At 34.9% G+C, this 12,108-nt stretch overlaps 1 protein-coding gene across 1 annotated transcript in view; it reads left to right on the top strand.

The window, feature by feature from the left end:
- The first annotated feature begins 691 nt into the window (after positions 1-691).
- Positions 692-12,108, top strand: part of LOC138699819 (protein Wnt-5b-like) — a 2,020,855-nt gene continuing 2,009,438 nt past the window's right edge. Inside the window, exon 1 of the mRNA XM_069825994.1 lies at positions 692-1,779. The gene's annotated coding sequence lies outside the window, so the exon portion shown is untranslated. The remainder of the gene's footprint in view (positions 1,780-12,108) is intronic.

Below are 12,108 nucleotides of genomic sequence, written 5' to 3'. Positions count from 1 at the left end.
CTTTTACAGGTTGGCTATCCTGCCTCGGCCCTGTACAAAAAAAAGTCCCATTCTCAGGCAAGACTACCCTCAGTCTACTTTTAAATATTGCAGATGGTAGATGAAGTGAAGTAAAACTGAGTGTTGATGGAATGAAAGAAGGAAACGGAAGTACGCCGAGAAAAACTCTCTACTACGCCACTTTGTCCACCACAAATTAATCGCAGCTGGGCCGGGGATAGAACCTGGGGCATCTGGGTGGAAGATAGCTGTGCTAGCGCTGAACCAGTTACTTAAAAATTACTACGTACAGAGTAGAAATGAGATTCGAACTGAACTCAGTTTAATAAGAGAAACTACATCTAGTCCTATATTCGTTATTAAGTTGTCTGTAAATCGTTCACAGAAGTCACTAGAAATGCAGAAATAACTATTATCTAGGGTGGCTATATCCAGACTGACTTTTTAAGCTCTGATACTCTCTAGTCAGCTCTCCCAAGGCTCGTGATATTGATGGCTGAAACAATTTAGTTAAATGACTTATTAATCAAGCAGGTTTCATCGCTAGCGTTTGCGGGGTGATACAAAAATGATGATGGTGACTGAAGAGTTCGCCCTGTTTATTTTTGTTCCCTTCTCTTTTTCTTCCCATCGTTTATCCGCTGTACACCGCTAAACGAGTCGTCAGTCGAGCCTTGTCGCTCGCGCCAGTCAGCCGCACGGACTAGAGAGCAAGCCTACGCAGTAAAAACAAACGAAAATCACATTCCGTGAAGCCTTCGCCGTGTTGCGTGTTTGTGCATCCTACAATTTACAACGCCCTGTGTTTAAAAAAACTATTCGGACGTTGATATATATTGAAATTTTAGAACATAATTAAGTACTGTTTAACCGATAATAGATTTCAATTGTTTTTTTTTTTTCTAAAATGTGATTAATTATCTCAGCTGATAGTTATTCGCGCATTTTTTTGTGTGGTTTAAATAACTGATGCTGGTTTGTTTTTTAAAGTGGACTGGACACTTTAACATTCATGTCTTGAAATATTAGATACAGATAAATTTATAATCACTCTTGCAATACGCCGTTTTTTATTTATAGTGAGTGACTTATGCTATTCATTTTAATACTGGAGTTACCAAGCAGATAATGTTGACAAGGAATCTTATAGTTTTCAAAACAGAGATCAGTGATTGAGTTGAAAATTCATAGCAACAAGATAATTCAACAAATGTATAACTTTACTGTGAATTACATTTGTTTTTACCTTGTACTTGAAATGAAAACAAACTTATTCGTGTGGTAAAAAGCGGTACTGAATTTTTATCGGACTAATTCGTGGAAGATATATGTTGAATTAATAGTGAGCTTCTTAGTTAACGTATTCCCAACTATCAGTAGTTGTAAAGTAGTATATTATTACTCAGTACTAAACATTAAGAAAAAAAAACTTAAAATTCTTACCATCTTTGTTTATAAAAACTTCAAAAAGTGAATTGGTTTTGGTTTGTGTACATTAAATTGTGCCATAAAAGTGGTTATATTTTTGTGTAATTTCTAAATATTTACAGTGAATACATCGTTACTTTCTTCTCTTAACAGATTACATCGAGGAGAAAAAGATACCGAACTCAGTTTCGTTTCTTTGCGTGTGTGCGTGTGATAAGTGAAGTGCCAACACCGGATTCGAGTGTGCATTTGAATGAGGTTCCGCATGTGTACAAACATCGTAGTGGGCGGGTTCAAACGTTGAGTGACAGCGCACACCACGTGCACAGCGACCTCAAGTGGACACTTAAGGTAAGTACTCTTCACTTTACAGCCTGGTTTCCTATGTAAATATCTCGAGTGTATTGTTTTTTTTCCTAGCTTGTTCAAACTTTATGTAGTGATTGTAAAAGAAAGGGAGTTTACTTCGTTACGACTGACATATACAAATATACATTTAGTATTTTTAAACTCGTGTCACGATATTTCCTATCTCTTCGGGCCATTGTGAGGGGGAGACGAAGGGTTATGTTGAATCGTGTGTCTCCGTGGGCTTGGTAAAAAACAAAGATTTATTTCGTATTTTTACTCGACACGGCGGCATTATAGTGGAACTTTCTAGACTTTTTTACTTTTATTTTTTTTTAAATACTTTGTCCATGTTACTCTCCTTCTCAATCTACAGTATTTCGGCTCATACGTTCGTTTTTTGAATCCCATACCCTGATACTTTCTCTGATTCTATCTGTTCATGTGACTGATTTTCCGTGCTTCCTTTTACTGTATAGATTGTTCTTTGTAATTAATTTTTTGGCACATTACATTAGGCTTGCCAACTTTCGTAAGTAAAAATCAAGGGGTAATTGTGAATTACAGGAACGCCACTTCTTACCTTTTTTTTAAATCGCTGAAATAAACTATAAAACGAAAGTATTCAAACAAAAAAATCGTGTTAGAAGATTGAATTTGTGTATTTTTGGTCCAGCGAGCATCCGCCTTTTGGTGCAAAGATAATTCGTTTGGCGTGTTTCTTAATTGAAATTATGAAATGGCGTTCCTGTGCTTCACATTTAATTAAATTTGTGATAAAAGAAATGTTAACTCCTTAGAAAGTAGGAACCCATCATTTTGATGTAATTAATAACCTAATATAAACTAACCTAACCTTACCTAACTTAACGTAACCAAAACTAACCCAACCTATCTACACAAAAGATTCCAGCCATTCTTGTGAGACGTTTACGTGATTTATCACCAAAGCTATCAAATCTTATCACACTTAAGGGGCTACGGTATTTTACAGGTCTTTATTGTTGTTATTGTTGATATCTATATCTATCGTAATAGTGGTCGTATTTTTTTTTTTTCCATTTTTCCACTGAAACCAAGGAATGACGCATCAAGTGAAACAAAGTGGACATAATACTGAATGGCGCAAACTAAAATCGAAGTGCATAAGATGAGCTCAGAGGATAGATGATTCAGTAAGTACCCTGTAGGCTGTGATCAAATCTGCCCAACTTGTTTATGTTATGATCATTATACCTGTCACTCTTTTGACACATCGAGAATTAAATTTCTGCTTTGAACGTTCGTACTAGAATCATTTCTCCATTTCGTTGCTTATTGAAAGCATGCCTGTATGAGACTGCGCGATTCAGATTAAACCGACAATATGTAACGAAAATCAGCTGTACATGTCTAATATGTCATGAAATCGGGACATTTTGATGTGTGTGCAAATTATTTTAGAATGTGGGACGCAATGATTGAAATCGGGACTGTCCCGGGAAATATGAGACGGTTGACAAGTCTAATACACGTGGAAACTGCTATTTTTCACAATACATTATTGGTTAAAAAGTTCTTCTTTGCTGTACGCGTACGGAAAAAAGAACATTGTTACGATTCACTTTTCCATACGAAAGCCGCAGAGATATCATAGTAATACAAACAGCTATGACAAAACAGTATGAAAACAATCACGTCACAGTATCAACACAACGTCAACTGTGGGCACAGAAATTGTAATCAATGCCTCCTAGTCTACTAAAGATGCTACGGATAATATTTTATTTAGCTTTACTTATAGAAACAGAAATGATATACAAACAACTTCATGACTTTATAACTTGACCTACTGTAAAGACAATGCAGTATTAATAAGCTGTGACTTCTAGCACATAAAACTCTCTATAGTTTGTGATTTATTTAATAAGTTAACTATTGCATATAGAATTTCCCTGTGATTGTGCTAAAAATATTGTACGAAAACTAGTACGAAAGTGTCTTTTCGCGTACTCATTTCAAAATTCCGGACTCTGCTAACGCCTCGTCCGTAAAAGTTTCACTCATACGCAGAGAATATCGCTTTCTGCCCAAGTTACGTACATAAATAACTACTACATCAATCTTACTGTTTCATGTTCTTATGACACAGCCACAGCATCTTAATTACTTCATTCTGTTTTCGGTAAAAAAAAATGTTCCTTAATCGACATTTTTATTCAGTCATTTTGTAAAATGTTTATCATAATCACACATTTTCTTGTACCAGTAATTATTCGTTTGTACCTAATTCAACCATGAAAATGAAAGTGTCTCAGTTTCGATAGCATTTTTAAAGTTTAGTGATCATTTTACGTTTATCTAAGTAGAAAAACAAGCAATGCTGACTTGTTCAGAAGAGATTTAAGTTCGATATTTCCCATTGCTTGTAATAAAAATAAAAATCACTATGTTTCGTTCGAAGATTGGCTCAATCTTTGCGAGAAGACGCTTTACCCAACACCATTTCGCTCAGTAGGGGAAGGTAGGTTTCAAACGTAAACACTCTTGTGATACATCTGTGGCGGTTCGCGGAAAGTAGGATGACGGATAATTCCAAATAATACCTCTGTAATCTTTGCCGTAAGAATGGCTTCTTCTCTGGAAATTACTACCATCAGGACTGGGAAGACGAATACTTTTGTGCACTTCATGAGGGAAAGACTGTTTAATTTGTGGAAGAAGTAGTAATTATATTTCTCATTTCAATGTAAAGAGACATTTCATTTCTCGTCACGCAGAAAAGTATGGTACACATGCCATTTAAGGTAATTATCGTTTAATTTTTCATTCACGTTATTGTCTTATTGACGTCCACATTTATTATTTATTATTTTCTGACAGCAATTCATTCCTTATTTAAATAGGAACTGCAAGTCTCCAACTCGTAATAGAACTAAAAGTACAAATAAACCTAAGACTGAAGCTTCCAGTCAGTAAAAGGTACAGTGCACAGTTCAAGCTAGTTTCAGTTTTGCGATTGTGTTCATCGGGTTTAAAACCAGATGTTAATACACTAGTTCAGAGGAAGAGGTGCCAGAAGTCTTCGGGATCATCCCCATTTAGGGGTACACATAGTAAATTAATGTGTTGCAAACTGGTTAAGCCTATAGGTTTGTAAAATGTTTATTTATACGTCATTATTTCGGATTTGCTGTGAAAATTAATATTAAACTTTCAAATTAATCTATGAAAAATGATTCAATATTATATTTTGTAAATTGATACAAAATTAAATCATTAATCTCCCTTTATGAAAAGGTTGCCAAGTTTGACAAAACGTATTATATATAATTTGAAAAACACACTTAAAAAGTAAAAAGATTTACATTTGAAATGGTTAGGGACTCGAATATATAAAACGTCAGAAAAATTTACACCCAAGTAGCGTACATGCTCATTTGCAGTTAAGCAAGGAATAATAATATCATCAGAAAAGTTGTAATGATTTGAATGCCTATACCATAAGAAAAATAATAGCTACAGATCACAAATGATGAGTGACTGATATTAAAGTGATGTTTCGGACGTTTAAACACGTTTCTTACTAACAATAGAAATAGATAATTAGTTACGTAGCAATATGTTAAACTCAGTATTATGTTTAAAAGACGTCCGCCACTGACACAACGAAGCAAAACGGGTTACCTTACTTTCTTCGATAGCGCATCAAATAGGTTCATCATGAGGTGAGAGATGAACAAACCACCCCTCCATGATCAGTCGCCCACGCATGTTAATGAGTACTGAACTTAGTAAGTTATATTTATATATATTTAATATTCTGTTGATTATTATTGGAAGTGGTAAAGACATGAACATTAAAGGAACAATTTTTAAAACCTGAAAAATGCCTTTTTAATATTTAATTTTATAAAAAAATATGAAACGCATACTCGAATGCAGCGGTGACCAAAGCGGGTGTCGTGATTAAATCGTGTAATCACAGACATTCAAACGGGTACGAGGAGTTTTCTGCACATCAGTGTGTGTTTCATTCACGTACTGAAGGCAAACAGTGGCGGTATCATGTAGCTCTACAAACTCTGTCTCTACAAGCGGTAAGGGGTGGTTTCGTAAAGAATGAGAAGGAGAGCTTCTTTGTTGTTCTGTCGGACAAAAGAGTGTATAGAAACATTAATTGCCATGCTGAATAATGTATTATTGTTATTATTATTATTATTGACCACTAAGTATGTGTTTCTATAATTCTTCTGTACGTGCATGAATATTGATATTTTTTTAGATCTTCTCCATAGAGGGATAAAATTATTACGTTTTATCTCAATTTTTATCAATAGTAATCTCACGAGAGGTTTTGATTTTATCGATAAATCTGCGAGTGGAACACGATTAGAAGAAAGTATATAAAGATTATAAGTAACAAAGTACTCCAATACAATAAAATATTAATTGACTTACGAAAATAAACCTGTCTTCAAATGTATTATTGCACCATTACGCTAGATGGCAGTTGTGCCAACTATGGAATCTTCATTGAACTCTGTAGACGGTTACTAGTCAAGAAAGCTTTGTTGATTCAGATTCATTTTTATTAAGACAGTTGCATTCCACTTCAATTATCCGAATCCCAGTAATCAACGTCACTTGACAGATGATTTTCAATAAATCTTAATATTAAACAATCTCTGATACGTGACTATCCATAATATCATATAGCAGAAGCTATAACATAACCTAACTAGTATACACAAGTGTTAGAAAAGTTTTAATTAACGACGATGACATAAAAAATAAACATGAATAATTTTAAAAGGAATAATTATTGAATGTACAATTTTCAAATGTGAATGTGGTTGGTGGTTCAATTGATATTATATTGGACGTGTGCGTAATAGAAGTGGAACTCGTTGATTTAGGCCTACATGGTGTATTCAACTTATTCAGGATTTCAGAATGAATAATTTTAAAAGGAATAATTATTAAATGTACAATTTTCAAATTTGAATGTGGTTGGTGGTTCAATTGATGTTATATTGGACGTGTGCGTAATAGAAGTGGAACTCGTTGATTTAGGCCTACATGGTGTATTCAACCTATTCAGGATTTCCGAATGGTGCTCTTCATTTATTTGTGAATTGGATTTCAGAAGATGGATAGGTATGATCAGTGATTTTTATTAATTCTTGTTCTTGAATGCCAATGCGAGTCATATTTGAAACTGCTGTGCATCGACTGGAGTGGTTTGTAATTGTATATATATTTTTGACGTCTAGACCAGCGCAGTTGGCAAACAAAGAAACAAATGCTAGGGACGCGATAAAATTAAACAAATGCTAGGGACGCGATAAAATTAAACAAATGCTAGGGACGCGATAAAATTGTGCGATAAGCAGCCATGATTGGTCGAAATACGTCCTTTCGTACCGTTTTATTGGTCAAAAGTAGTATGACGTAGTAAGAGTGTAATAGTCTCCTTAATCTTTAGATGAGGGTAACTATTCATTAGTTATTCATTTAACAATAATATTGTAGAAAAACTGATTCAATATTATGTGTCAACGAACTGTTAAACGTCAGGAATTGACATGTCTTAAATCATAGCCAGGAAGAGAAAGATGACGTAAATAAATGTAAGGAAGTCAGCTACCTAATGGGGTTTGAAATCTCTCGTGCTCTAAAGCCTTTTAATAGAACAGAATTTCTCAAAAGAGTAATGATTAAAATAGCTTAAATAACTTGTCCATAAGAAGTTTTCAATTTTGAAAAACTACGAATTTCTCGACCAAGTATCGAGAGAAGAATTGAGAAAATTCCTGATTATATTCAAGAGGAAGGTTAAAAAAAAAGAAGCAAGAAAAATAGTATGTTATTCACTGCTTTTGATGACAGCAGTGACATTACTGATACAGCAAAGCTTGAGACTTTTATCCGCGGGATTGATCAAGATGTTAGTACAGGAACCACCTCTGATTGTAGTTTTCATGCCAAGTACCTTTCCTCCGTCTCCTTACTTCTTCTTCTTCTTCTTCTTCTTCTTCTTCTTCGTTCTCTTTCTTGGCCTCGGGTTCAATTCAATGATCCCATGTAGCCAGCTAAATTCTCTAATGTAAAATTGTATTCTCTTATCTACTGAATAAATAGCACCGAAGTACCGCACCGACCGGTGACTATTTTAAAAAACCATGAATGAGTTGTGGATGATAAACGATGACAGTGAACACGCCTGCACTTCACGGAGACAGACCGATGACTCGTCTCCTTACTTCATAGGCTGTCTGTCGCATGCAAAGAGTTTGTAATACTTACTAGAGACACATAACCGTGAGTGGCAGGCAAGAAAAATGTCACAAATTGAACCGGCTAGCATCCGCCATTAAAGGGAGTGTTTGCGGCGCGAAATTCTAAAACAGTACCACAATACATTGATGTAGCCTGGTGATAGACACTGTTTTAAACATCTTTTACAAAGGATGAGTCGTGATGAAATAAACGTGAATGGCAGAGGAGCGCTATATTTATCAAAGTATTATAATGGCGATATTCTAAAAAATAAATTAAATCACCATATACACTCGGGATAAGTATGCGAAATATTGAATAATGGCAATGTCAACATTAATTTTCAGTATTACTAGTACAGTATTGTTTTAAAGACATAATAATGGATATTTACTGTAATAAATATCTATATGATCTATATTTCAGTCCTTTCATGCAAGGAAGAGGAAGATATATGGTGCTTAGAAAATATTTAGTGGTGAAACATGAGATCATAAAAATTCTGGAAACTGATTTAAAATATGAGAATAAATTTTATCACAAAACAATCTATTCATTGCGTAATTGATGAACACCAAGTTAGAGGTCAGTACAGACTTTTTAATACAATTAGTAGCGGTAATAGTAGGCCTAGTAGTAGTGGTAATAATAGACCTAGTAGTAGTGGTAATAATAGGCCTAGTAGTAGTGGTAATTGTAGGCCTAGTATTAGTGGTAATAATAGGCCTAGTAGTAGTGGTAATAATAGGCCTAGTAGTAGTGGTAATAGTAGGCCTAGTTTTGGTGGTATTAGTAGGCCTAGTAGTAGTGAGACCTAGTCAGTGCTAGTGGCAATAATAAACCTAGTAGTAGTGGTAATAGTAGGCCTAGTAGTGGTCATAGTAGACCTAGTAGCAGTGGTAATAATAGGCCTAGCTAGGCCATCAGCTATATTTTCATTAATTTCTTTGCATTTAATATAACCAAAAATTACATGATTAATTCATTTATTGTGAAACAAAACAGTTTTAGACAGATATAGTCTGCGGATTTTCTTATTCACTCTGCTATTATAATTCACTGTAATGTGATGGCACCTAACCCTTACATACATTGTTGAAATCAGTCTTATAAACCTGATTAATGTGTTTCTGGAAAAACTTTTATCCAAGAAATATTCCGACATTCTGTAAACACATTCAAAGGAGGAACTGCATTTGGAACATTCTTCCAAATATTAAGATATGCATGCTTTCCTGAGCATCCTACAATAGTAGCTATGTTCGAACAATTATTTGCGGCGCAGGATTTCACCATTTTCTTATTATTTCCCTTCAAGTGTACTTATATTTATTCGCACTCCTCAATAAGCATGAACTCCCTTTAATGGCGGCCGAACAGCGGTTCAATTTTGTACGCGAAACTAGCGCCGTTGGTGTCTCTTTGGTCGCATGTAATCACTGCAGCTCTCGTTCTGGTCACCGCTGCGTCTAATGGCATCCACGCCACTGTTGTGGCTCACTTTTATTACGACGCGTCGCGACGGAACGCAGTGAGCACTAGATGTAAACAACAAGCAGTTCAGAGCTCAAGATTGTGGTGTGGGTGAATGAATATTAGCATCTAGACTTCCACAACCGTCCCCCATGTTTGCATTATACTGTATGTAGAAATATAGTGAAAACGAGTACAGTGAAGGGATTCATATAGCAATGGATCAGATAAGAAATGAAGACACAAGACTAGAATTAAAAATTATTTTCCTAATAAAAAGAGCGTTGTGTAGAAACAAACAGAAAAACCATTCGAAGACGAAGAAATACCCGAATTCCACTACCCGAATCTCGAGAAAAGGACAGCGAAAGATAAAAACTGAACAAGAGCATGAAAATATAATTTTTCCTGGAAATAATGATGATGTGTTGTGTAAAAAGGAAAACAAAGTCCACAACTGTGGAGTAACGGTTAGCGCGTCTGGCCGCGAAACCAGGTGGCCCCGGTTTGATTCCCGGTCGGGGCAAGTTACCTGGTTGAGGTTTTTCCGAGGTTTCCCCTCAACCGAATATGAGCAAATGCTAGGTAACTTTCGGTGTTGGACTCCGGACTCATTTCACCGGCATTATCACCTTCATCTCATTCAGACGCTAAATAATCTAAGGTGTTGATAAAGCGTCGTAAAGTAACCTACTAAAAAACAAATAAACAAGTAAAATCAAATACTTATATAATGAAAGAAATGCAGAAAGGACTTTATAAAATAAATGCCAATTACTTAAAAGCTTAAATTTATTATTATGTGCGCCGCAATTTGCAAAGCAATGAAAGTGAACTTACAAAATTTATCAGAGTATCGCCCTTGATGTAAACTGACTATATCGCACTTTCAAAATAAAAGATACAAATGTTGGAAAAAAGCGAGTAATTTGTTACAAGGGCTTTCTTTCCTGCGTTTAAAATCTCAACCTTGAGATAAAATGGATTGGTTCGAAAATGAGTAGCATTTAATAATATTTTATAGAGTCCTTGTCCTTATTCAAACGCTTTGATCCGAAGTGTTTAATACATTCATTTGATAAAACATATTTTGAAAGAAAAGATAGCATTATATTATATAGATATCATCTCTAGTAATTTCCCCATTGAAATTCTGTTTGTATTGTTCTGACGGCGGGTTTGTTGAAATTCGAAGGGCAGCTGCATTCTTCTGAGTATTGTACGTACAGTAGGTACAGTACATGTTGCGGTGATTTTCATTGCAGGATGTTTTAATACACAATACTACGATTATTTTATTTTTGAACGGAGTTGTTCGTAATTGTTACAAAACAAAGAAACTCTGGTAATACAAGAATGCGTACATTAATATTGTGACAATATGAAATCTAACTTCGAATATTTACTTTTATAACTGTGCTTTCGATAGGGATATTATTTAGAATTCATTCAGTTCACCTACAGTACAAATCTAAAGCGCCCACAATCAGTTTGACCTTCAGTTCTAACAGATCAGTCGTGATTGTTATGATATGATCGGAGACCGGAACTTTGGCAGAATGCCTTTTTAAATGAGTTAAATCTATCTTCATTTTGAAAGTAAATATGTACCAATGATACCTTTTGTGATTGAAACGTCACAGTTTTATGTTGCCATTTTCTGCCTTTTTTAATATAAATGCCTCATTTACAAAATAAATGGTTTTTTGCCTTTATTTGATTATTTATCTATTATTTATTAATTTAGTATTAAAAATTGTCTACAGGTATATTTTAATGTATTTCTATAACCGCTACAATGAAAGTAACTTCACCGAATGTATATTGTCTTTCAGTCAGTTCATATTCTCTTTGCAACAATGAGTGGTGCCGTGCAAGAATGTGTAACAGTAAGCGTTTTAATTATCGCTTGTGTTTATTTGACAAGGCAACAATGAGTGCGGGTCTAACGTTATTTTTAACGATTATTTTTCTTTCAGTTTTCATTGCGACGTTGTTGTAGCTAGCAGTAAGATGCCGAAATTCAGTGTTCCTTTACGCAGTAAATTGCAAAGTTACGTTAATACTTTTGGATCCGACGAATTTTGTACTGACGGTAAAGTACTCACATGCGAAATATGTGAGCAGTCAGTGAAATATTTCATATCGCAACATATTAATACAACCAAACACAAAAATGCACTTTCCAAGGCTACTGGGAAGAAGATTTCTTTGCTTCCAACAGTAATTGCAACATAGAGTCGAAAATCTCAATTTGTATTCGACTTATGTACAGCTTTTCTTGCTGCCGAAATCCCTTTGTGGAAAGTGCAAGGTTTTTGTAATTGCCTTTTATTGCGTATTTTAGCTATTTATAATGCCTTCTTGCCTGCCTGTTTTAGCTATTTATGATGCCTTTTTGCCTGCCTATTTTAATGATTCATAATGCCTGGATATGATAAACTGATGGTGCATGGTATTTCATCGTTCTGTTTTTAACTGATCAGTCTGAAGAACTGAAGGATAGTCCATCGACTTGTCGAATCGTCCGACTGGACGGAGAGTGTGCCAAGGCTCAGTCAGATTGGTCCGTTCTTGTCTGTTTCTTGAAAGTAAATA

Source organism: Periplaneta americana, chromosome 5, assembly GCF_040183065.1.
Source record: "Periplaneta americana isolate PAMFEO1 chromosome 5, P.americana_PAMFEO1_priV1, whole genome shotgun sequence".
NCBI classification, from domain to species: Eukaryota; Metazoa; Arthropoda; class Insecta; order Blattodea; family Blattidae; genus Periplaneta; species Periplaneta americana.
This window is presented reverse-complemented; position numbering and strand designations above follow the sequence as displayed.